Here is a 23,924-nt window from a genome sequence, read left to right as displayed (position 1 = left end):
TATGTTTACGGCAAATCAATTTCCTTCTTCTTAGTAGACCAGGAAATTAAAAATGTACACAATCGTTGGCACTTTTACTATTTAGTTTAAAATTATTATGTAACAACTTTAAACTTTAGAACTTGTTTTAGATGTTTATCTATAAAAACGTTTTAAAAACGATTTTAACGTGATACGCAAACATAAAAAAAATTTGAAATTTTGTTTTATTCCTAAAATAATTTTTGTCTAACTTTGTGCACAATTTGTAAGTTAAAAATATACAGTTTTTTTATTTTCAAGAAAATTACTGTAAAAACCGCAAAGTTAGCCGCAGACACTGTTGGACTCCTATCTAGGCTATTCACGGGCCCTTATTCTGTTATTATGGTGCATACATTTCCTTATTGTTCCACTCAAAGCAGCTTACGGGAATGTATGAGGCCGCATAAAAATATATCCCCCAAATCTCCCACGTTTAATATCAGCCTTTACAGAGTATTTCTTTCCATTCAAGAGAATTTAAAAAATTGCTTTCGAACGGTGTAGGAGAAAACTATACACGAAAACCTAACACAAATGTGCCTCGCGCGAGGGTTTCTAGGAGAATACACAACAATTTCAACATGTATCCAACGTTGAACCTTCAGACGATCCGTCATCTCCGCTGGTCCAAACGCACACAGCTTCACTGACTACATTTGAGTGTTCTATACCACAGTCACCCGGTTATTCTCTGCGTTTATTTTGTTGCAGCATTGAGCGCTCCATGTGCCACAACCTATCGGATTGATCACCCACAATTGCTCGGTAGGCATCGTCAGGCTCGATGAAATCACTTTTTCTCTCAAGTGCGAACACAGCATGGTATTAACATTCAACCATGGAAGCCGGGGGGAATAAGACCGCCTACACAGGAGATCTACTTTTAGGGCTACGGCTGCATACCATCCGTAATACCTAAGAATACACCTAGGGGTATGGGAGCATTCCCTTTACCTATGGTTGAATCTGCGTGCCGTTTTGTTTATTGTACCCATCCCTTGTGCAACCTTACAGGGCCAGTGAGAATAAAGAGGTGCATCGTGTTTGTACGTACTCGTCCTGTCGCAGGCCGCCGCCTCCGCCGTGTTGGGAGTTTGTTATCCCACACGCTGAGAAACAACCGTTGGCTGGTATAGCTAGGAAGCTTTTCTTTAAGGGCACCGGGTAGACCCTATACTTCCCATGCATTTCCCAACATTTTTGCGAAAGTTTCAGTCGGGGCAGTCACGTCCGGAATGTGAGGGTCAGTATTTTGTTGGCGATCGACGGCCAATGCAGAAACATCGCTTTCTTCTAAAGCGGAGAGGAGGCCCAGAGTGGCTTGCGGCAGACGTTGGGTTGAAAAACTGAAATTTAGGGAGGGAAGAGATGTCCGATTTTGCGTGATCGTGACGACTGTGCGGGGGAGGGTCACATTGCGCTCCAGTAAAACGGCTGTTATTGGAGAAATGACGTAATCGCCGTCAGGAACAGAGGGAGATACACACAGTGGTAAGTAAGAAAGAGCTTGAGGCGGCAAACGGGTGTCTTCGAGGCAGCACAGACGGGGCAAGGGTTCATCGATGGTGATTGGCGACAGGGGTAGGTCAAGGTGGACGAGCCCGAGAGAACAATTGATCAGCGCAGAATGGTCCGACAGAAAATCTTGGCCGAGAATGAGGTCATGGCTGCAATACTCTAAAACGGTAAATAGGACACAGGTATCATGACCAGCAATTGTGATGCGTGCAGTGCACATGCCCGCAATGGCAGCAGTTCCTCCGTCAGCGACGCAGAGACAAGTGGCTGGCGTCAAAACTTTGCTCAAGCGGGAGCGAAGGTGCGCACTCATCACGGACACGTGCGCCTGTGTGTCTATCAGTGCACTAACAGGGACACCGTCAACTTTAACGTCTAACAAGTTTTCTTCGGCAGGCAGCGTTATTAGGGGATTTTCGGGTCGTCGAGGAAATGCAGCGGTACCTCTGGGCGCTGCATCGTCTAGTTTTCCTGGTTGGAGCGTGGGTATGGCGAGGAAGAGCGGCGGGCCAACGGGACTGACGGGTCTGCGGTGACGGCGAGCGACCGGACCAGCGACTGTCAGTAGAATTGGAGAAGTTGGAGGGTGCCGTCCGGCGGCTAGTGCAGAAGCGTCGATTTCCCTCGTCGGTGTACCGGGAGAAGTTTGGTCGGGCGCCATGGAACGAGTGGTAGTGGCATTAGCGGGCGACGTGGCCGGCACGGCAGTAGTTAAAGAAAATTGGCCGGTTATCGGGCGTCCTCCATTCATGTGGGTTGCGGTACCGGAAGCACGGCGGTATATTGTCGCGTCGAGGCGCTTGAAAAGAAGGAACAGGGCGATCACTTCGTTGAGTGACGGCGGAAATAGGCTGCAATCCGAGATGGATGAGCTCGTCGCGTACGACGCCTTGTATCAAAGATACTGCAGGCACATTGTAGGGATGTTGCTTAAGCTGAACCCCGGCTGGAGCCATGGCCTCAAGTTCACGACGCACAATTCTGGTCACATTTTCGGACGTCGGTGCTGCCCGTGTCGAAGTGAACTGACCTGGTGTTGGCAATACGTTGTCGGAGCACGACGAGGTCGCAGCCGTGTTCGGAAGCCGTGTGAAATGTTAAACGATGGGATGGCTTTTCGCCTGTTTAAAGCGGCGACATTCGGCGATAATATCGTCTACTTTGTCACAGTTCTTGAAAACCAGGAGCCTGAACACGTCGTCCACTATCCCCTTCAAAACGTGGCTCACTTTGTCTTCCTCGAACATTTGGCGGTCAACCCTTTGACGAAGGGCCAGTACGTCGACGATGTACGAGAAATAGGACTCAGTGGGACACTGCACGCGAGAAGCGAGATTGCTCTTTTCTGTGAGCTTCCCACTAGCGGACGTCCCGAAAATGGCTTTGAGGTCTTCTTTGGCAACGTCCCAGCTGGTGAGGCATGCCTCGTTTGTGAGAAACCATGTGTCGGCCGTACCTTTGAGGCAGAAAGACAGGTTGGCAGGTTGGCGAGCATGATCGTCTGATCCAAGCGGTTGTGGCCACTGACGCGCTCGTACATCTTGATCCAGACCTTCAACATCCTATAAGAAGGACGTTTCCGGGGGATGGGACAATTAGATGTGAGGGCTTGTCAAAGTGGCAGTAGCCGCTGGGGCCTCGTTGTGAAGCGGGCTTGTCATGGTTGCAGTAGCCGCTGGGTCGTCCGAGCGAAGCTCGGTGAAGGAAATCTGGCGACCGCTGCGAAGCTCCGTCTTAGAAGATACCCCGGCATCTTCATCACAAGATGTTACGAGGCAGGGACGCTGTAGAAAGATGTATTCGCAATATTAAAAACTCCAGAGTCTGGGTGCCGCTAGTACACAGTCAGGGAAGCACAACCATCACACCTCGTCCTCCTCTTCTACTGGAACTCGTCGCACAATCCCCGTTTGTTTAACCTGTGGCGAATCCCCCCATAACCACATAGTGTGTTAGTCCCCTGTCGGTGCCTCGTGTCAATATATATATATGTATATATATATATATATATATATATATATATATATATATATATATATATATATATATATATATATATAGAAAATAAGAGTTGGCAGTCAAGAAAACCTCGGAAAGCAAAGGGGAGGTTGTGGTGAGTCATAGAAAGAGGTGAAGAATTTTGAGTCGAAAAGAAAGTGGTGAAAAAATGCCCGCCGGGTGGGATCCGAACCCACGACCTCCAGAATACCGGTCTGGTGCGATAACCACTACGCTACCAGCGGGCCTGTTTCCCCAGCACTTTCTCGGGTATTTATGTTAAGGTATTTTTGTTTCCTGCACTTGGGGGTGGTAGCCAGCGCCACTCGGACTACTCGGGGTGAAGGGGACCTTCTTTTTAACCCCCGGGCCGTGACTCGAGTGTCTGCGGCATGTCGAGAGTGGTCGACCAGCGTTGAACCCTCTTAAGCTCCCTTTGGCACCAAGACTGCCAGAACAGAGGCCCTCGCTAAGCATGTAGCGAATCAGAAAATGGGAAATGAGGGGCTCCGTGAAATAAGGCAGAAAATAAGGGTTGGCAGTCAAGAAAACCTCGGAAAGCAAAGGGGAGGTTGTGGTGAGTCATAGAAAGAGGTGAAGAATTTTGAGTCGAAAAGAAAGTGGTGAAAAAATGCCCGCCGGGTGGGATCCGAACCCACGACCTCCGAACCCACGATACCACCCGGCGGGCATTTTTTCACCACTTTCTTTTCGACTTAAAATTCTTCACCTCTTTCTATGACTCACCACAACCTCCCCTTTGCTTTCCGAGGTTTTCTTGACTGCCAACCCTTATTTTCTGTCTTATTTCACGGAGCCCCTCATTTCCCATTTTCTGATTCGCTACATGCTTAGCGAGGGCCTCTGTTCTGGCAGTCTTGGTGCCAAAGGGAGCTTAAGAGGGTTCAACGCTGGTCGACCACTCTCGACATGCCGCAGACACTCGAGTCACGGCCCGGGGGTTAAAAAGAAGGTCCCCTTCACCCCGAGTAGTCCGAGTGGCGCTGGCTACCACCCCCAAGTGCAGGAAACAAAAATACCTTAACATAAATACCCGAGAAAGTGCTGGGGAAACAGGCCCGCTGGTAGCGTAGTGGTTATCGCACCAGACCGGTATTCTGGAGGTCGTGGGTTCGGATCCCACCCGGTGGGCATTTTTTCACCACTTTCTTTTCGACTCAAAATTCTTCACCTCTTTCTATGACTCACCACAAACTCCCCTTTGCTTTCCGAGGTTTTCTTGACTGCCAACCCTTATTTTCTGTCTTATTTCACGGAGCCCCTCATTTCCCATTTTCTGATTCGCTATATATATATATATATACATATATATATATATATATATATATATATATATATATATATATATACATATATATATATAGCGAATAAGAATAAGGAATGAGGGGCTCGTTGAATCTAAGACAAATAAGAGTTGGCAGTCAAGAACACCTCGGAAAGCAAGGGGGAGGATGTGGTAAATCATTGAAACAGTTAAAGAATTTGGAAGTAATGAAAGAAAGTGGAGAAAAAATGCCCGCCAGGTGGGATCCGATCCCACGACCTCCAGAGTACTGGTCTGGTGCGACAACCACTACGCTACCGGCGGGGCGACTTTCCCCTCTACTTTCTGGGGTATTTCTGTTAAAGTATTTTTGTTTCCTGTGATTGGGGGTGGTAGCCAGCGTCACTCCGACTATTCGGGGTGAAGGGGACCTTCTTTTTAACCCCCGGTCCGTGACTCGAGTGCCGACGACATGTCAAGAGTAATAGAGCAGCGTCGACGCTGGTCGACGCTGGTCGCTCTTAGGCTACAAACTGCTAGCCTCCTGTTTAGATCAGTTGGTAGAGGGACTGATCCGGTGCAGCCGTGGTCCCGGTTTCGAATCCTAGAGCAGGACAAAGTTTTCTTCTACTGCAAAGTCTCTGAAAAAGCTGTACGGCTTTCCTTTGTAGCCGTACGGCTGCAATGTGGTAGATGTTTAATTTGTCCTTTGCAGAAACTTACTCCACGTTGAAGATTTCTCCTAAATCTGGCTGGTTAGCCCCACTTTTCACTACTGTGCATCGCCACCCCCTCTTTGCTCAGTCGTTAATACTTCTCCCACCTGACATTTGCGAATGTCGCGCGCTGTTCGGCGGCCAACTGTGCGGAGCACAGCAGTCCGCGACGTTGAGCGAAAATGTGGTAAAATTAAAACCATCGTTCCAATCTGCCATTTCCGTATTCTTAGTCCGTAACATTGAGATCTCCTAACTGCCCTTCTAATGTAAGATGGCAGATCCCCTATAGAGAAAAACCAGTGCATAGGAGTTCTCAACAGAGGCCAAATTCGCTGAATTCTGTCTTCACAGTGCGCAACATAGCAATATTTCAATAGAAACAAAATATAAAATTCATCATGTCTTCGATACCTATCCATTACGTAACTCAATCCGTACAATCTACCATGACGTATCTGATCGCTCAGGTAGCGCGGTGACGATGTCAATCGTTGTTTGGGCAATCTAATTTTGTATTACGCTGTCTTTCCAGCCTCGCCATTTCGTAGGGTATCCACAGTGGCCATTTGACGCATACAACACAGTTTAAGGCGAGCACGTGACCGAGCCGCACAAGTGTGGCTCGAGCTAAGCGGCTATGGAAGCGTATTTCGCATCAGCGGTGATACATTAACGTGCGTTACACCCCCGTTTGCACTCACAAGCTGCCTGATCTTGGCGGCTTACGGACGACAACATCTCGGAGCCGATGCGTTGCTCCGTGCCCATAAAATCTCTGGAAGCGTTCCTAACATGCATCTTAGCAGATATGGCCTATAACAAAGATCAGCCTAAAGCACTAGTAGTGAAAAAAGTACCATCCCATCATGGCCACTAGCGCAATAAACGGTAACACACGGTAAAAGAGGGTGTACTATTGCACGGACGACATTCCTGTACTCATCAGACAAATCGCTTGTGACTAGAGGGAGAAAGTTTTCTCAAGTGAAATTCAAAGCGCCAACTATCGTTCTCATGACCACTGACATCTTATTATAGCCCCTGACGGTCTCGGGTACCGTCTGCCTCTCCTTCTTGTAACCTTGGGAATAATTGTCAGAACGGTAATAAAAAAGCTCAACTTTTGGCATTTATTCGCCCACTCTGTTTCACAGGAGGGAACTATAACCATGTCATACGTATTTCAATCGCCTAAACCAATTAGGGGGGGTGGGGTTCCTAAAGACAATTTCATATACGCTAATAAATTGCATTTATTTCGTGACCGCCCCAAATACAATATACATAGGAGCGGTCATATTCATGATTGGAATATGCATTAAACTTGGGTACGTTTTTTATTGCAGGATAAAATATTGTTCGGACTACTCACGCTGAGTTTGTGTTATTACGGCTGTTTTTCCAAATTCGGGTTGAGGAGGGACTGAATATAACGTGTTCTACTTTGCAATAGCACATTCGCATCAACCTTACCATACTTAGGAACAACCTTCTGGGTATTCTGCATGTAGAAGAAGGTCAGTACAGCACTGCTGCGTACAAAAGGTCGAAATCTGATAATGAAGTAGCTGCCAACTCCTTTAGTCTGAGAACCTCTTGGCCCGCAAAAAAATCATTACAACTCCGCGGGCTGGTTGGATGTTGTAATGAGTTGGATGTGGAAACTTCTATATATTTTTTGTGCCCCAAGGAATGCTACTAGGAAACCATTGCTTCTACTTATAAACATAACGAGGTGACAAAGAAAGCATCTTATTCTCCGATGTTGGCGCGTAAGTGACTCAACAGGCAGAGGTCGCCTGACTTCCTCGTACAGTAATGAGGTTTCCAAACTAATGGGATCAGGGTCACGGTAACGAATGATCTGAGTGGCTGCACAGACTTCCAAATATCCCTTGCGCCCCAAACTTCATTTGGGGCGTAGTTTTTCAAACTTTGGCGGTAATGACGACGTTAAATTCAGTTAATTTATTAGCACCGTTCATAACAAAGTTTAATTAGGTTAGATTCATTAGCACCTTTCCTCATTACTTCGATGTCTCCCAAGTCGGCATTATCATACAAGAATGGTTTCGCTCGTTCGCATTCGGTGCCCGTTCAAATCTCCTTCCTCTCGGCTAAACGTTTCCACCGCGACATGTCCAATTTCGCCGTCGTGCGACGCAATCCATCACATGGTTCATGATCCCAACTCATAACGAGCAGCTGTGTTCTGATTACTTCAAGTTGGTACGTCGGGTATCTTGCAAACTTAGCTCTGCGTAAACTTAATCCCAAAAGTTTGTCCTAGTTCTAGAGATATAGAGGTGTCATAATGAACGGGAATCATGAAAAAATATCTTCGCAAGCCAGTTGATTTGTGGAATGGTTTATTTATGGGTATAGTACTTTTTCAGGGAAAATCGAAGCCAAATATCTTAGAAGTAACCATTATGTTTGACGCTTATTTTACAAAGAAAGCTGCCTGACTTTAACGAATGGGACTTGCCAAGCATACACTCATTTTTTCAATGAAGGCAAATTAGACGTCCCAGTTGAAAAGTGCATAACACCCAAAAAGCCAGAGTGGGTCTATAACACGACGTCACATTTTTCCTTTCCGGTTTTTTAGACAGCTAAAATTGCATAAATGAAAAAAAAATAGTCGAATCGAGCAACGTGGATGTCATGTTGGCAGTCTAAGCCTCTGGAGAAGTGCATGCTTTATGGTTTGCCTTCTAACTGCCCGGTGGCGGGTTGGCGATGGGTAATGGCCGTATGCATATCCCAGAATAATTTATGTCGTGTGATATTGGTCGGCAGTGTGATTCGCTTTTGTGATATCACCAGGCGTGACGTTTAGCGGCACTCTTTCGTTTGCTTTTCACTTTGTTTTATGACATACATTCCCTGTATCTCGCGTTGCGGAATGGGCAGCCTCATTCTATTCCAATTCTATTCCGAGGAAAAGGAACTTGTCGTTGTTCTATTCCTTTCAAGTTCTCGAATTGAGAGAATTTAGCTCATTCCCACTCATTGAACTGACGGGCAGTTCAATTCCATTTTTTTATTGCACAACATAAACACTGCCTGAAGTTTTCTATCAAGTTATAGAGGAACGGTTCATGAATCTGACGTTACCAAACGCGTTGAACACTGCGAACGTACGCAGAATGTGTCACTTGTCCCCGATTGGGGAGGTAGTAACAGTTTGGTCACATATCTGGTGCAGAATAACTACCCTTCTAATGCAAACATGTACCATCCCTGCCCAAGGAAAATAGAAAGACGTACGAAATGTAAACGTGCCTCCAACTTCCACTCAAAGTGCCTACAACCTATTGTCAATCCTTCAAACACTCAAATCGCAAGCGAACAACGACCCCACGCCAAGGTAAATGTAACTGGTAGCGAAGCTTCCATAGAAGCCCATACGTTCAGAAAAGTGCGGCTCTTAAGGTGCTCATGGGGCTTAGCGCCATCTGTGTGAGGAGGGAACACTTCCGGCGGAACAAAAATTAAACAAGATGTGACACAAGATCCGGTCAGAAAGTGACGTCATTTTGGTGGCATTAGCGGGAAATATTGACTTCAAAAAAGCCTTAGCAGGCCTCTAAACGCTGAGGGCTCAGTCCTCGCCATCTGACGCAAGTTAGCGAGCTTTTGGCGCCTGCGCTTCAGATGAACGCCAGCTTTACAGGTACAGACTCGTGACTAGAGAAACGTAGTTAAGCATACTGCGGTATGATTCGACTGGGTGTCAATGAAAACACCTTGTATTTTCGGTATTCATACCTTCCACTGATGTATAAAAGCAATCAGCTGTTTATTTTGCTTGCAGTGGGTGGCGAACCGAGAACCAAGCACGTCCCCTCCCCTATGGAATGCAGAGCACAAAATGACACTTGACCACTGTTCCCGACCTCCCCCCTCCCCCTTTCATACCAAAAACGTGCCCGCTCCTCACCCTGGTACAAATTTATACCAAAGCCACTGCTCGGTTTAATTGCGTAGAACATGCGCAGGTTGCGTGCGTGCCTTAAGTGTACATCAAGGCTATATATTGCTTGCTCGGCTCGTGTACTTCTGTTCTAAGAGAAGAAATAACGCATAGTAATGCTATAATCAAGACATTTCGACTTTTGTCAGGATAAACATAAAACACCTTTACCACACTGTACGGAATCAGCACGTACACAATAAGTAAAAAATGGTCGTGGCCACTGCTACACAATTTTCCTTACTAGCCGAAAACGTTACTTTACCGCTAGCACATATCATTATGAGCCATGAAATTTTCAACACCCGAACTACTTCGAAACAAGAGAAAAGAACCAGGCACTGCATCTTGACACACAAAACCGTGCCGCAGTAATGCCTAACCACATAAGTGCAGCGAGCACACCGCAGCTGTACAGGCGTCTTATCAAGTAGACATGGGTTTCTACACAACTTTACTCAGCATTCACGCCTGCAATTTGCTGCCCAGCAAACCACTAATATCTCGGCGACATCCCAAAAAGATCCGAACGTCTATGTCCCAGCAGTATCTGTAACAGATACCCGTACAACACGCAATATTTTAATGAAAATTGTTGGATGTTGAGATAATGTTGCTGGTAACTTAATGTGGGACGTTCTTTCAACTTTGCTAAAGACGTACTCTCGATGTTGCTGCTGCTTCATTTGGAGATAGTATTTAGACATTTTTTGCTGACGTTGTTCAGATGTTGCTGGTATGTCCGTTTTTTACTTCGAACTTGTCTCTCGCAATTAAATTTATTTTAGCTATATCTGCTATCCTTTATTTTCAAACTCTTCGCAGGCGTACCGTATTGAAGTTACCGAGGGGTTTTGTATGTGTTTTGTAAGGGTTTTGTACCGAGGGGTTTTGTGCGTAATCCACAATTATTGCTTTGAACCTTGGACCTTCAAAACAGTAGCCGAATACCGAACCTCACGAAAACAGGCACCGACTTAGTGTAGAATTAGATTACAAGCGGCGTTGTCAACGAGCATTGTGAGAATTTTTTTGGTGGGGGGGGTGGTCATTGCCGTCAAATCTGAACAAAATAGGATAGGATGATGAACGAAGACGCAATTCGCAAAACTTTACTTGCTACTTGATGTGACCTTGATGTTACGTACCGACTGCAGCTTCATGAATTCAAAGTGTGAGCAAAGCAAATTTCGGGGCTACCTTGATACTGAGGTTACCGTCAAACGTCACTTGTAGCTTAAACGGCAAGGTACTCCGCCTTTTTTTGCCTTGAAAAAAACTTCAACGACACCCTCATTGCAAAAAAAACTAAAAAAATTCGTGAGGTTTTGCTAAGATTTGAAATATAGAAAAACACAACACTACCACCTAAGCTCCAATCAACTCGACCACGCCGGAAAACGATGCGTGGGCCCAAGAATTTGGTGATTCGTCTTGGTCGCATTTGACAAATTTAAGCAGTGCTAACGCTTGTTTCTTCCGCACCGATCTTGGAGGCAAGGTCAATTATGCTAATACTGCAAGTGATGTAACCAAAGCTCCCTTATTTAAGCCAAGAAAAGCCATGGCGCTTCATCGTTCCTCCTGTGCAAGCTACCGTAGCCGCGAATGAAATTGAATGCACAGCTAGAATTCTGGCGTTGATAAACTTTGTTCGTTACGCGCCGATCTTGCAGACAAGCCCATCATGGTAACACTACAAGCGATGTATCCAGAGCTCCCGTATTAACCTCGCAAAAAGCTCTCCCAAACCCCGGATCTCCCCGATGAAAGCCAAGCTAGCGACGGAGGAATGCGCACTTTCCAACAGAAATAGATTGTAATTTGCTTCAAGGCACAAAATTACCGCAAGTTAAAAAAAATAATTGTTTTCTGAGAAACGTAATGACCCCAAACCACCAGATGGACATGGAACGGACGATGTCGCCTGCTTTCGGATGCTTTCTGGCGCTGCGTCGACGCTGATATCTGGCGAGCAGCATAAACATCGACGTAGCTACATAGGAGCAGTGGGAGAATAAACTCGGAATAAGCTCGGACCTAAGCAAGCAGCTTTGGCTCGCTGAAAGGGCGAAGACGGCAGGCCGCACTAATGGATTCCTGGACTGAGGACCCGCCCCTTCGAAGCTCGATCTACCTGTTTAATAAAGTTTTCTCCTTCTCCTGCTCCTCCCGCGTCAGGTCACGTCACCGTGCATTTTGCCGACGCCGTCAACGCGAGGCGATGTCGAAGCGCGGAAAATACGCTGCAAATGGTTGCGGCCTCAGAACAAACAGTAAAATGTCGGCGCCCACAACCCCACGGCAGCTGTATTTCCACCGCACCCCCAGAAATTGCCTTAAATGCCGTAATCTAGAATGCCGGTACCGTTACTGTTTTCTTTAAAAAAATACCCACGCCCAAGCTCTTCTTGTATATAATTAGCAACTAATATCTGCATTTATCTGTAACTTGGGCATCTATTTCTGAACGCGTTTTATCAAGGTAAATGTCTTTCAGGAACTAGTTTTTCCCTCGGACGAACACGAGACAGGAAGTCGCTGCGCGGCGAGTCCGATCGTCCGAGTTGTATTAACTGCACTCCGTATCGATACGCGTGCAACAGGCCGGTGACGGTACGGGTGTGCACTCCTTCAACTTTCGTTATTTCTGTGATTTGACTACCATGGATTTATCTGCCGGACGAAGAAATACTGCCAAGTAGTGGAGGTAAGTCAGCACAAGTGAACCTTGTTTTCTTGCCATATGTAACTTAGCCGAGTTGCTCTCGAACTTCGGTACGCATAAGCAGTTATCCCTAACAATTTGAGGGACTCGCTTTGTGCGTTGCGGAGATTTCTCGGTAGATCTTTGTACCTGGCTGCTGCGTTTGTAAACAAAATCAACTCTCGCACAATTTCTAGCCCTGTGTTTGGTGAAGTATTTGTGTTCTGTCTTGTTTTGCTAGGCGAATGTTTTGATATGAAATGAAATAAGGAAAGCTGGAGAGTGCGAATATAATATTTTCTGCAATATTTCAAACATTCACTGTGCCGCTACTTTTCTTTGTGTACTGCTATCATTCCTGTTTTTTGTCAGTTTCTTATTTTTTTCTTTCTGTTTTCTCACACTTGTTTGACTGTTTTCAGGAATATGTACCATTTTACCATGCGGATTGATGCTTTTTTATGAAATTAATCCCTGCCCACCTGCTTGGTCTTCGGACTGCAGTATGTCTTAAATAAATAAATAAATAAATAAGTGCGTTTGCGAATATAAGCTTGTATAGGTTACACGCACATCGCGCATTTTTAGCGTGATATTGGTTTTTATTTCGTTTCTGCCGATGCCGCTTTTTTTCGTCATAATAATTTTCTGTGAAAAACGTGCACAATAAATTGAAATTTTCCCGTGCGTGTAGCATTAAAATAAAATGTGTGTAGCGTTAACATAAAATAATAAATCGAGTGAATTCTGAGAGTACAGCATTAGATAAAAATGGCATCAGGATTGAGTGTTCAATCTTTTCGAACGCTCAGTTTGGTCGTCAAATATTGGAATAAACAACGTGTATGCAACCCGAATGTCTTTGTAACGTCAGAACTACACGCATGTCGTCACTGGTACAGTAGTATGAGCAGCGCTGGTTCTGCTTCGTACTCTTACTGCGGCTTCGCATACGTAAATTAACCGTTCAGAACCTAGTCAACATATTCAAAATTGGCTGTTAAATTTCAGTCACTTATAGAATTTTCAGCTTGGTGAATTTATTGTGTAACACACCTTGGTGATCAGAGTAACACAGCATTTGGGATTTCGCAAGATAAGACAGACTCTGATTCTGGTGTCATGCCTGTCGTTTGCTAATAACTTACATGTTGCAGGCTGCTGACTGGTTCAACTTAGACTACGTGTGAATGTGATTGTTCTGTAAAAATGTCTTGCTCTACTTTGATGCTGCTTGCTGTACAACGTATATTGCAACTAAAATGTAGGCCTAGCAGGACAAGCGAACAGGACAACATGACGAGTTTTTCAGTGATGTGCTTTTTTGAAGGTTTAGTTATGCATATATACCAACTAGCCCACCTCGCCATTCTGCTGCAGGAAGTATACGTCTATGGCAGTGACGCTGTCCGGTTTTGTGCATGTTTCCTCTTGCCACATTTTGTGGACATGGCTTCATCTGTGTATATATTGTCACTTTAATCCACCAAGCGGTTAGGATAGATACAGAAAAATATTTTGCAACTTCAGATGGGACCTGTAGCGGCGCTAAAATGTCATCAGAGATTTACGAAATATTCACGAAATATAGTTTTTATGTATAGTGTTACCTCACATTAGCTGTCATACTTAGTGTTAAGGTTGCCTTAGTTGGGCCAGTGCTGAGATTAAATGATATCCACTCCGCTCTCTTCCTGTCCCTTAATGTTACACCCATCTTCTAGCGTTCTATTGCCTGCTAATCGCCATTAATTTAAGCTAGACCCTTTTAGTTAGCCTGGAAGTTTCTGCCCCGTACGCGAGTACCGGTTGGATGCAGCTGTCATACACTGTCTTTTTCAGCGACAATGGTACGCGGCCATTCTCTATTATACCAGTATTAAAAAGCTGTATGAACAACAAAGATTTTCCTGTACCTATGCCTAGATTGATGAACGGGCTTGCAAGGGAGGTGCTACTGCAACAGTCTGCACAAGGCGCCTGCTGAAGCTACTGTGTACGTCAACTTGGCGCAGGACTTCTCCTGGTTTGGGAAACAGGAAACACGCTTTTTTCCACCTGCGAGTGGCATCCTGCATTGTGTGTAACTAGATATCTTCGTGTAGATAGAGGCACCAAATTCTTTCACCAGAAAATGTATAGGGCCTAGATTTTTATTCTCAGTCACATCCTGCGCAACTATCAGCTTTGTCTACAACCTCCGGCTTCTTAGTTTTTATTGCTAGAAGCAGTATTAAATTTCGTTCAGCCTTTCGACTATGACATTTTTACTCACCTTCCAACCAATCCGGTATGCAACTATTTTGGCAGTTTCTGGCACCACAACGAAGAACGCAAACTGTTCAAGAATGCCTACCATAACTGATGATGGAGGCATTCACCATTGAATCACCATGGAATCATTTCTGTGCTTTCATGCGTTTTATTTTGTGTTATTGTTCTTTGAGCGTATCACTTGGTGTGAATCACGTAGTCATGTAAATCTGTCTTCTTTTAACCATTATTCAATCATTTCCGTGTTCCCGTTTTTTTTGTTTGTTCCCAAATCATATCACTTTGTGTGAAATATTGAAATAGTGTAACTTTTTGTTTTCCTAACCAGCATTCAATAAGTTGTTTCTAAAGTTGTCTGTTGTTTTATGGTTGTCCTGCCATTTCACTAAGTGTGAATCATTTCATCACGTATATTTCTACTGCTCTTGTAACCGCCGAACATGTCATTTCTTTATACACACCTTTTCTATAGATCATAACCATTTCCCTAATTGTTGGTTTGTTTAAGGTAGCTTAAATTTGTATGGCACTCACAGCCAACACTCAACACCACTTCTGTGTTTCCTAGTTGCTTTTGTTTTATTGTTCCACAAACTTTTCACTAGATGTGAACTATTTATTTTCGTAAATTTGCTGTTTTTATAACCACCATTGAATCATTTCTTCAATCAATTATTTTAATGTGCGATATTTCAAGTTGAGCACCCATCTTGCGCTTGTAACCTGGGTTTACATGTCTGCTTTTCTTCCTATTTTTTGTCAACCTCTCTGTTGTGTGTGACTTATACATAGTTATGAATATTTGTACTATTCTTGTAATTGTACAATGTGTACCCTGTGGGCCACGGCAGATAGGAATAAAAATTAAAGTGGTTGTGTTGTGAAAGCATAATACACAATTTGAAAGTCAATACAAACTGTTTTACCTGAACTCGTTTGTGTTTTATGCGTACTTTTAAAGCATTCTTACAACCTAGCTGCAGGTACTTACAGATAGGATGGGAGACTCATTTTAATATGTTTAATTTTTGAGTTGTTTCTGTTATAGTTTATTTGCAGAAGGCCTGTATAGCCTTGCGGTATGGTACAATTCGATGACGCTACTGTGGTTGCCTTAGTATCCAGGGCGCTTGTGCTGATGAGGACTGGTTTGCTGTTACTTATTGCCTTTGTTTTAGATGCGACATTTCTTGTTTAGAGCTGTGCTTTGTGTGCTTCTGCGAGAGTGTGGGGTCAGCTTGGCACTTCACATATGAGACTTCATGCAGTACGCAGCACTTCCAATGTGGGAACCCATTATTCTAGAAACCAGGTGACAAGTAATAGCAAAAAGTGCCAGCTAGTAAGACAAGTATTTGAATTATAAATGCCCACAACACGTAGGCAACCTTGGGAAGGGGGCTGGCCAAACATCCAAAAAATGCATAAAGAATGTAAATTTTAGGCATATAGGTTCATCTCAACAATATCGTACTAACGTGCACAAGTCATGAATATAACAAACTAATGCTTGTTCCAAAGACAGAAAACCAATGTAGAACAGACATCTATATAAGTCCTGCATGGGTACCACTACAATATCCATAAGACGTACTAGTAAGGTAACGTCCCGTAAACAGCATATAAAAGTAACATGAGACGTCTATTGTATGTTATCCTTTGTGTGATTTGGACAGGTTTTTTGTAGTTGTAGCAACATTCAATATATGTAACTCCGACCTAGACGGTACGTCTCCTGGACATCTGCAATGTCGATTGCTGACGTCTCCGGGATATCTGCACGACGTAACGTGATTTGCTGTGTGGTTGCATGGCTTAGGCAGGTGTCACAACAGATATGTAAAAAGAGGAAAATGGATTGATGCTAAGAAAGCGATGGCAGTATGTAAATGCAAATAGCAGGAAAGATCTGGCAGCAGCGCAGCACGGCGCCGCACAACACAGTACTGCGATAAAAATAATGCTTGCGCATAAAAGTGCGGGAAGCAAGGATCCCTACAAGCATTTTAATGCAGTAGAGAAGGCATTGAGATAGACGATTAAAGCGAATCGTTTCAATTCTAGTGGTAATATTTTGAGAAGTTCCAGAGTAATTGACACCACTTGCTCCGTGCCAGCCTGAGGTAAAATCAAGAGATAACTTTGACATAACAAAGCTTTAGACCCATTTGTTTTTCTAAGCACCACCACATCTCCTTACAAAATTCTCTTGCACGTATTAACAGTTCTATAGTTTCGCGTTTCCTGTGGAAATGAGAATAAATTGGTGCAGTGAAACGCCAGGCGTACGGGAGTTGCTTTTGCAACTTGGTACACCACATCGTTTCCGTAGTTACCGAGCAAAGCGCTTCGCTCCAACCATTGGCAACATCGCCCCGTAGTTCAGCGTGCCCACCGGCCACGGTACTAAATGTGTTCACCGACGATACAACGCACCTCGCAACTCCACGCACAGCAAAAATTAAGTGCACACAAGATTAACAAGAAAAAATGAATGCAATTGCGCACCGCCAAAACACGCAAGGGGCGTTTCCTAGCAGACGAACTTAAGGAGCGCCTTTCCGAGCACTACAAGGACTGCATCACAGAGCAATGACATGTGCCATTTTTCAGTGGACGCTGTAAAAAAGGCTTTTGAGAATGAATAACATTTTCATAACTTATTTGCACACGGTGCCTAAATAAATGTGATTCAGGAATAAATATCGTTCGGAAATATAACTGTTGTTTCATTGTTGAATAAAACTTGAATTTTTGTTACTATTGTTTGTTTCCTCCTTACCTAGTCGCGCTTCAATCGCCACTCCCACAAGCCCCTATGCTGATGTCACTGGCAATAGGTTCTGAACCGCTTTTCTCCTGAAGCTTCGCTGCCATTTATATTTACCTTGCCCACGGGACGCTGTTTCGCGCACTAAGTAAACGCATTTACGATCTAAATGTACAAGGCGACATGGCGTCTGCGATGAAGACATAATTTTGTGCTCCGTCTTCATAATACACTTTGTTCTTTGGCAACGCGAGATGGAGCAGCTATTGCATTGATATCTGCTGTTTACGTTTCGTTGCACATTCTGTCGCGTTCGATCTTGCTATCTCCTTTGTGTACCGACATACGAACATGATGTGGATAACTCACAAATATGTTTCCCGGAGTTTTCTTTTACGTACACGCGTTCTAAATTTTTACTTGAAAGATGTTAAGTGAATTTACAGCACTGACCTCTAATGGCATTGTAGCAACGCGAGAAAGGGGAGGGCAGCATCACGGAACATTGTTAACATATTGTCATTAACCGTAGGAAAGTTGCTACCGCTTCCACTTGGACCTCCATTTCACTTGTCTATTTTTTTCACTCCACCTGAGCCCAATCCGTTCAATACAAGGAATTATTCATGACCAGCCCATTTAAAATGGTAGAACCATTTCAAGACGAGGGCCCTCGAAAACACAACAAATATGGTCAATAATTTATTTCTATGAACACTGAACCAACAATATTCATAGGACCGGGTCAGAATTTTGAAACCCGGCCTTCCTTCCTGAAAACAGGCCATACTGCAGCTCTTGACCAGGCAACTAAGGCTTCAGAATTCAGGCACGTCTGTACAAAGGAGCGAAGGCTACGTGCACAGAAACACAGCAACCAAACCAAGAACCAGTTTGGCAGAACTGGATGAGAGGGCCGCGCTTTCTGGTTGAAGCAAAGCACGTGTCGCAATGCTCATACCTGTCAAAACACTTTCAAACAAGGGCGCTGCTGGAGCCGGAACAGTAAGAAACAAACTCGCTTTGAATGCTGAGTCTTGTGCATTGCTGTATTTTAATCGTATATCACACCTGTCCACTACAGTAGCAGAGTGTAGCGGTAGGAAGCTCAGTAAAGACATCCGAAGCTCGCTTATTACGCCTTTGACGGGTGTCGCACAAACAGCGCCCTCACCCACAATTTTGTTTTTGTTTCCTTGGGTTTGATTTGCTGGAACGCCGGGGCCCAGTAGCAATAGTGGGACAGAGCGTCGACAGGTTGTCGCCGTATGCCAGGGAGGTGCCTACCGGGTCGGTTTACATTGTGCTCCGGGATCGCAGGTTCGGAGGAGAACGCTAAGCAGACTCGTTGTTTCATGTATCATGTCCGAAAGCTTAATATTGCTAACTGCAAGTTTTCGTAGCTTCAGATTGCGGAGCGAAACTCCACGGCTTCGGATATGTTGCGTTCATATTTCACCTTCCTTCCTCTCGAAACTATACTGCGCCCGCTGGCCTGGGTACAAGGCGCATGTCTCAGACGCTGGTCGGCGATCGGCGCCACGGACAGTTGTACAAAGAAAGCTTAGCCGCAAAAAGAGTGTCAAAGCACGAAGAGCCGACCTACTGTCGCCACCGGGCAGACGCGCTTCCGCAGTACAAAGATCACAATTGAAAGTTGCTCGAGTTGGTTATGCATTTTGGGAATAATCGCGAAAAACGACTACACGTAGAAAAGACGATCGCTGAGTTTCCCAGGAGAAGAAAGTGAGTGGCTGAACTTTCAGCGACAGTAGCCTGAGTAGCTTTGGTGCGGGGGGGCGAAGTCACTCCCGGGCGGCAATGCTGCGTATGAAGGCAGGCTTAAATCAGAATTTGCAGTGTATTCCACTAGTTTCATTCTATCACTCTACTACAGGGCGGCTCAGGAAGCAATGTTAGCGGTTGCATAAAATGTTTCGTCGAGTTCACTTCAACTTTAGGGTTTCGGTAAAGGGAGGTCGAGCGTCGTTCGAGCTCCTCCGTTCTAATAAAAAAAGCGCTGAGCCTCCACCCCCCCCCCCCCGGTGGTAGTTGCATGATTTCACATGTTGTTGCTCTAAAACAAAAAAACAAATCATGCACACCGCATAACGAAGACGATAGTTCAATGCGAAGTTCCATCCAAGTTTTGACGGCGCCCTAATGACATGACGAATATAGGTTTAATTGAGTCCACAAGAATAGTTTTTAAAATCGTAGATGTTGAGCAAGTCGTTAAAGTTTCCGACCCGCAGTTCAAATTCCAATAAATGCCGAACGTACGCGAGCGCGTTCATCGCGGTGATAGCCCGGCAGTTAAAAAACCAGAAAATGCAGGGCGGCCTTGTAGGCGTGCCTGGCGGCGACCGCCCACCGTCCTCAGCTCGTGTATTTTTGAAGCACAGCCCAACCAAGAAGGCACATTGGCCAATATTGGCCAAAAAAATTCAATCGTTTGCCGTAACATTGGCCACACTAGCTCGGAACGCGAAAAACGCACCATAGCGTACGCACCTCCAAGGTGGTGTCTAATGATCATCACTTCCAAAAATAATGAAGAAGCAGAACGTTGACACTTATAGCAAAACCGAGTAGCGAGTGACGGATGGACTTACCGAAAAACCGAATGGATGGGATCGTTATGGTATGTATTCAAAAACACGAATGCCTATTGAGATTTAGTTTGACTGCATTTCTCGTCATACAAAAATGTCTTAGCTCTCCGCTTCCCGCACTCTTCTTTTTATCTCTCTCACATACCTTTCTTCGCGTTCAGAGAGGAATATTTATACGAGTACTTTAAATGCTTTCCTACGGCAGTATAGAAGAGATCACGTAGAGGGATTGCATTTACAGTGCAAAAATTACAATTTTATCACGAAGGCCTTCAACATCACTCTGAAATCTTAAATTGTTTTTGAAACTCTCCCACCACTGACACTCTTTTTCAAACAATTTTAGCACCTAACCGTGCAACCGATATCACCACTGGCCATCTGGAACTCTGAACAGGTAGATGGCATCAATGCCAACATGATTTATTAGGTCGGCTTTTTTTACATGTTTCACCTTTTAAAAATGAAAGCAGAAAAAAATTATTAGATGTTTTTTTTTGCATCTACCATTTTTTGACGGAAACGTTGGTTCAGCTTACTAATCTCGAAAGGCTTGAACCATAGCGAAGTTCCCGCATTTCTTTTTGCGTCAGCACTGAAGGACGCATCACCATGCATTTGTGCAAGTTTGAAAATCACCATGCATTTGTGCAAGTTTGGAAACTTTTATTTACGTAGTCCATCGTCGCTTTTCACTGTGCTAGTAGTAGTGATCATCATAGGCATCAAGATCGTCGTGTTCCTCGGGCCAAGCATCGAAAGCGGCATTTGCCTATTACAGATAAATGGAAACTCCATTGTAAGACATTGGCTTCCGACGTATAGGCCACCGATAGTACATAAGGCAAACGATTGCTCTGGCGCCAAGAAGATCTTCACCGGAATCAGCGGCGCGCACAAAGCCCATTGGGGCCCAAGCTTCACCCAAGCGAAAAAACGACGCGGCTGACCGTCGTTATCGTCGAGTTTCAATACGCCTGTCGTAGATAAACCGGGAACAGCGCAGCAAAAATGCGCTAACAAACAGTTTACGCCACAGTGTCATAAAATAAGGGCTACTAATTCCTGAATGCAGCATATTTGAAACAGCATTAATGTTCCGTTCTTTAAGCATGGGGCATTTGTGTGCCTTAACGCAACACTCGCCGGTAGACTACTAGATACGCTACTATTGTTTGTGCTTTCCGTTCTTTTTTTTCTCCATGGCATAGGGGGTACGGGCGTCGCTCTGTCCCGTGTCTGTCTGATAGCGTCAAACACCTTTGTACTGTGCCAGACCCTGTGACATGTGGTTTTGGTGTCGGGGGCGCCTTTTTGAAGCATACATACGTCCTCAAAAACGCTGTTTGTGTACTGCCGATGAAAATATAAGAGCTTTCACTTGTTCCTGATTAAACTTGCGATGTCGTTTGTAACCGTTAAACTTCTCGAGTATTACGTAGTGTGGTGGGATCTTGCAAAAAGTAAGCCGTCGCATACCAAATTTCTATTTGTGCCCCGCAGTTCCAACTATCTTCGGCTGGCACCTCGCTATAATTGTGAAATCGTCTCTCCAACCCCATCCTGAGAAACCCGTTATTTCTCAGCAGAGTGCCTCGCCGCTATTGTGCTCGCAAGACCGGCTGCCGCCATCGTGACTGTCCAGCTTGTGGCCTGAAGGCTGGGGTCGTGATCTGGTTGCCGTAATCGTGAAGCTCTATGACAAAGTGAGGCGTAGTGAGATACCAGACTCGCTCGGTAACGCGCCCCGACAGAATACGCATTGGCCAGGCGTTGGGGGAGTGCGCGATTACGGCGAAATGCGCTGTATGAAAAGTAGGCGAGCATAGAAAGCAATATGAAGGGCAGGAGCCGATGCCAAGTTGAAACTTAGATCCTCGACGGAGGGAGTGAGAGATGTGGCCGCGAGATGGGGCGCGTGACAACGAACGTGTAGGCTAATTTCCCTACGCCCGAATACGTTGCAGAGGTTTACGACTACGGCACGCATAAAAACGGAGCTTGGGTGAGGGCGGGTGATTTCAGAAATTAAGACGTCACCTAAAGGTAGGGTACTGTGTAAACAATATTTGCAGTAAAATTTAGTTAAGTTTTTCCCAGAACAAACCAACTGCTGCCCGTAAATAAACGTGACTCTGAAAAATAAATTCCAGCAGCTGAAGTACGATTAGTTTGATAGCAGTGTTAACATGCTAAAATTTTAGGCAAAATTTTCCCGGGTGCATCTTTTAAGGAGGGTGCTACGTGCTACTGCTTTAGTAATGATGTTGTTTTTAACAGTGCAATTAATGCGTTTTTTACGCATTACAGGCTCTGCAGCGTAAGCGTGCTTCCCGTGGTGAAGTTGTGACTCTTGCAAAGGGAACATCTCTCCGAAGCAAGAAACTCGAAGAATACTGCTCTTGCACTACCCTTTTTATTTAGGGCTGATGGCTGCATATTGCAGAAAATTTTATTGTTTACATCTACTTTAATAGTCATATTTTGTATGTATCTGAAGCAGCTAAACACAGCGTGAATTAGTTAGCCTTTGTAAGCATTATCCTTTTTCTGTCTGATAGTTTTTTTTGCCTTCAAAAAGGAAAAGTACTGAGGACTAATAAAATGAGTTTCTATTCTTTCAATTATCGGTCATGCTTCTGTTGCTAAGCAACTGTGTGATGTGCGTAATAAACATTAGGCAACTAGAGCTGATGTGTTGTGTTGCTTCTTATTGAAAACTCTCGTTTCGTTCCTGAAAATCCGTCTATTGTGCCCAGGGCCTTTATTCAATTGCTACAAATACATCACATCAACACTCCCAAAAAATCTCAAGCGGATTCGTTTTACGTTTTAGCCAGTGAATTAAAACCGAAGATACTCATGTCTATTATGCTGCGTGGTCACCCTACTTGGAATTACCCTTGATCTAACGGTAGAAGCTTCAACTTTGCAACACGAGGCGTGGGCACGGGATTGTTGACCTATTCTTCTTTTGCTTTTCCACAAGTGGGAACTTGAAAAACACCTCCACTTCAAATCATCATAACTATTTAAAAAAAATCTTGTAAAAGTCATGCAAATTTAGTGTATTATGTGTAAATTCTTCAACAGAATTGCAATTGAATTAATTTTTTATACAGAGTGTTGTGCAATCTACTCAGCGCGGTTATGAAATGATTTATTGCTATAAATACTCACATAACATTAATAAGTATAAAGCGAATTCAGGCTCCAAAGAATTTTATACAATCGACACTGGCCGTAAAGACAGGCCAGAAAATTAGAAATGGGCAGAAAAATCGCATGGCGCCCACAATTGGGCATTATCATTCCAAGATGTTTTACCAAGCACTGTCTAATATCAGCCTTCCAGAGTTTCTCCATTTGTCGTCTTGTCGCCTTTGTCCAACACCAGCCAATAATGGCGGCCGAGGTATAGCGAAGTTCGGAATCAATGGCCTCAAAGTTTCGCCATGCTTGGTTTAGCACTTTCTGCTGCTTAGGATTATATGGCCGGAAGCTCTTGCTGACAGCTGGGGCGCAGCTCCAGTGCATTCCTTCACGACGGGTGCCAGCCGTTCGTGGAGCCGCGTGAGGATTCCGTGGAGCTGGCTTTGCAGCAGCTGTGGTGTCAGCTTCTAGCGAGTGTGAGGACCTCCCTAAGGTTTACGCCTTTTTTTGGCTAAAGCCGCTCTCCCAGCCGGAGACGTTGGGCGGTCGCAAAGAAGCACTCGCTCTTGAGTGATCACCATTTGCCTGGTATTTGTAACCCGTTACACGTTTCTCATTATGGACCACACATCATGGCTAGCTACAACATATCCGCTATTATTAACTACGTCAATGCAGCGTCAACAGTTTGTTGTGCGTGTCTTTTTATTAAAAAAGAAAAACTGACAATTTCTCTAATCAATCTTTTGTCCTAACACCACTCGTCAGGAAACGTGGGTTTGCATATTGTGCCGCAAAGATATGATCTGCTGCGCAGCAAACTGCATAACACATAACTTGAAAATTTATCTTTGCGCTGCAATATACGCGTTTGTTAGCTAT

At 44.6% G+C, this 23,924-nt stretch overlaps 1 non-coding gene across 1 annotated transcript; it reads right to left on the bottom strand.

Annotated features, from left to right (window-relative positions):
- Window positions 1-5,076: 5,076 nt before the first annotated feature.
- Trnat-agu (transfer RNA threonine (anticodon AGU)) lies at window positions 5,077-5,149 on the bottom strand. The gene has a single exon. It is a non-coding gene; the product is annotated as a tRNA-Thr (tRNA).
- Between the last annotated feature and the right edge of the window lie 18,775 nt (window positions 5,150-23,924).

This window comes from Haemaphysalis longicornis, unplaced genomic scaffold, assembly GCF_048455015.1.
Source record: "Haemaphysalis longicornis isolate Haplotype H1 unplaced genomic scaffold, Haemaphysalis longicornis Haplotype H1 scaffold_8, whole genome shotgun sequence".
Lineage (NCBI taxonomy): Eukaryota > Metazoa > Arthropoda > Arachnida > Ixodida > Ixodidae > Haemaphysalis > Haemaphysalis longicornis.
Note: the sequence above shows the minus strand (reverse complement) of the source record. Positions and strands in the feature narration are given on the sequence as shown.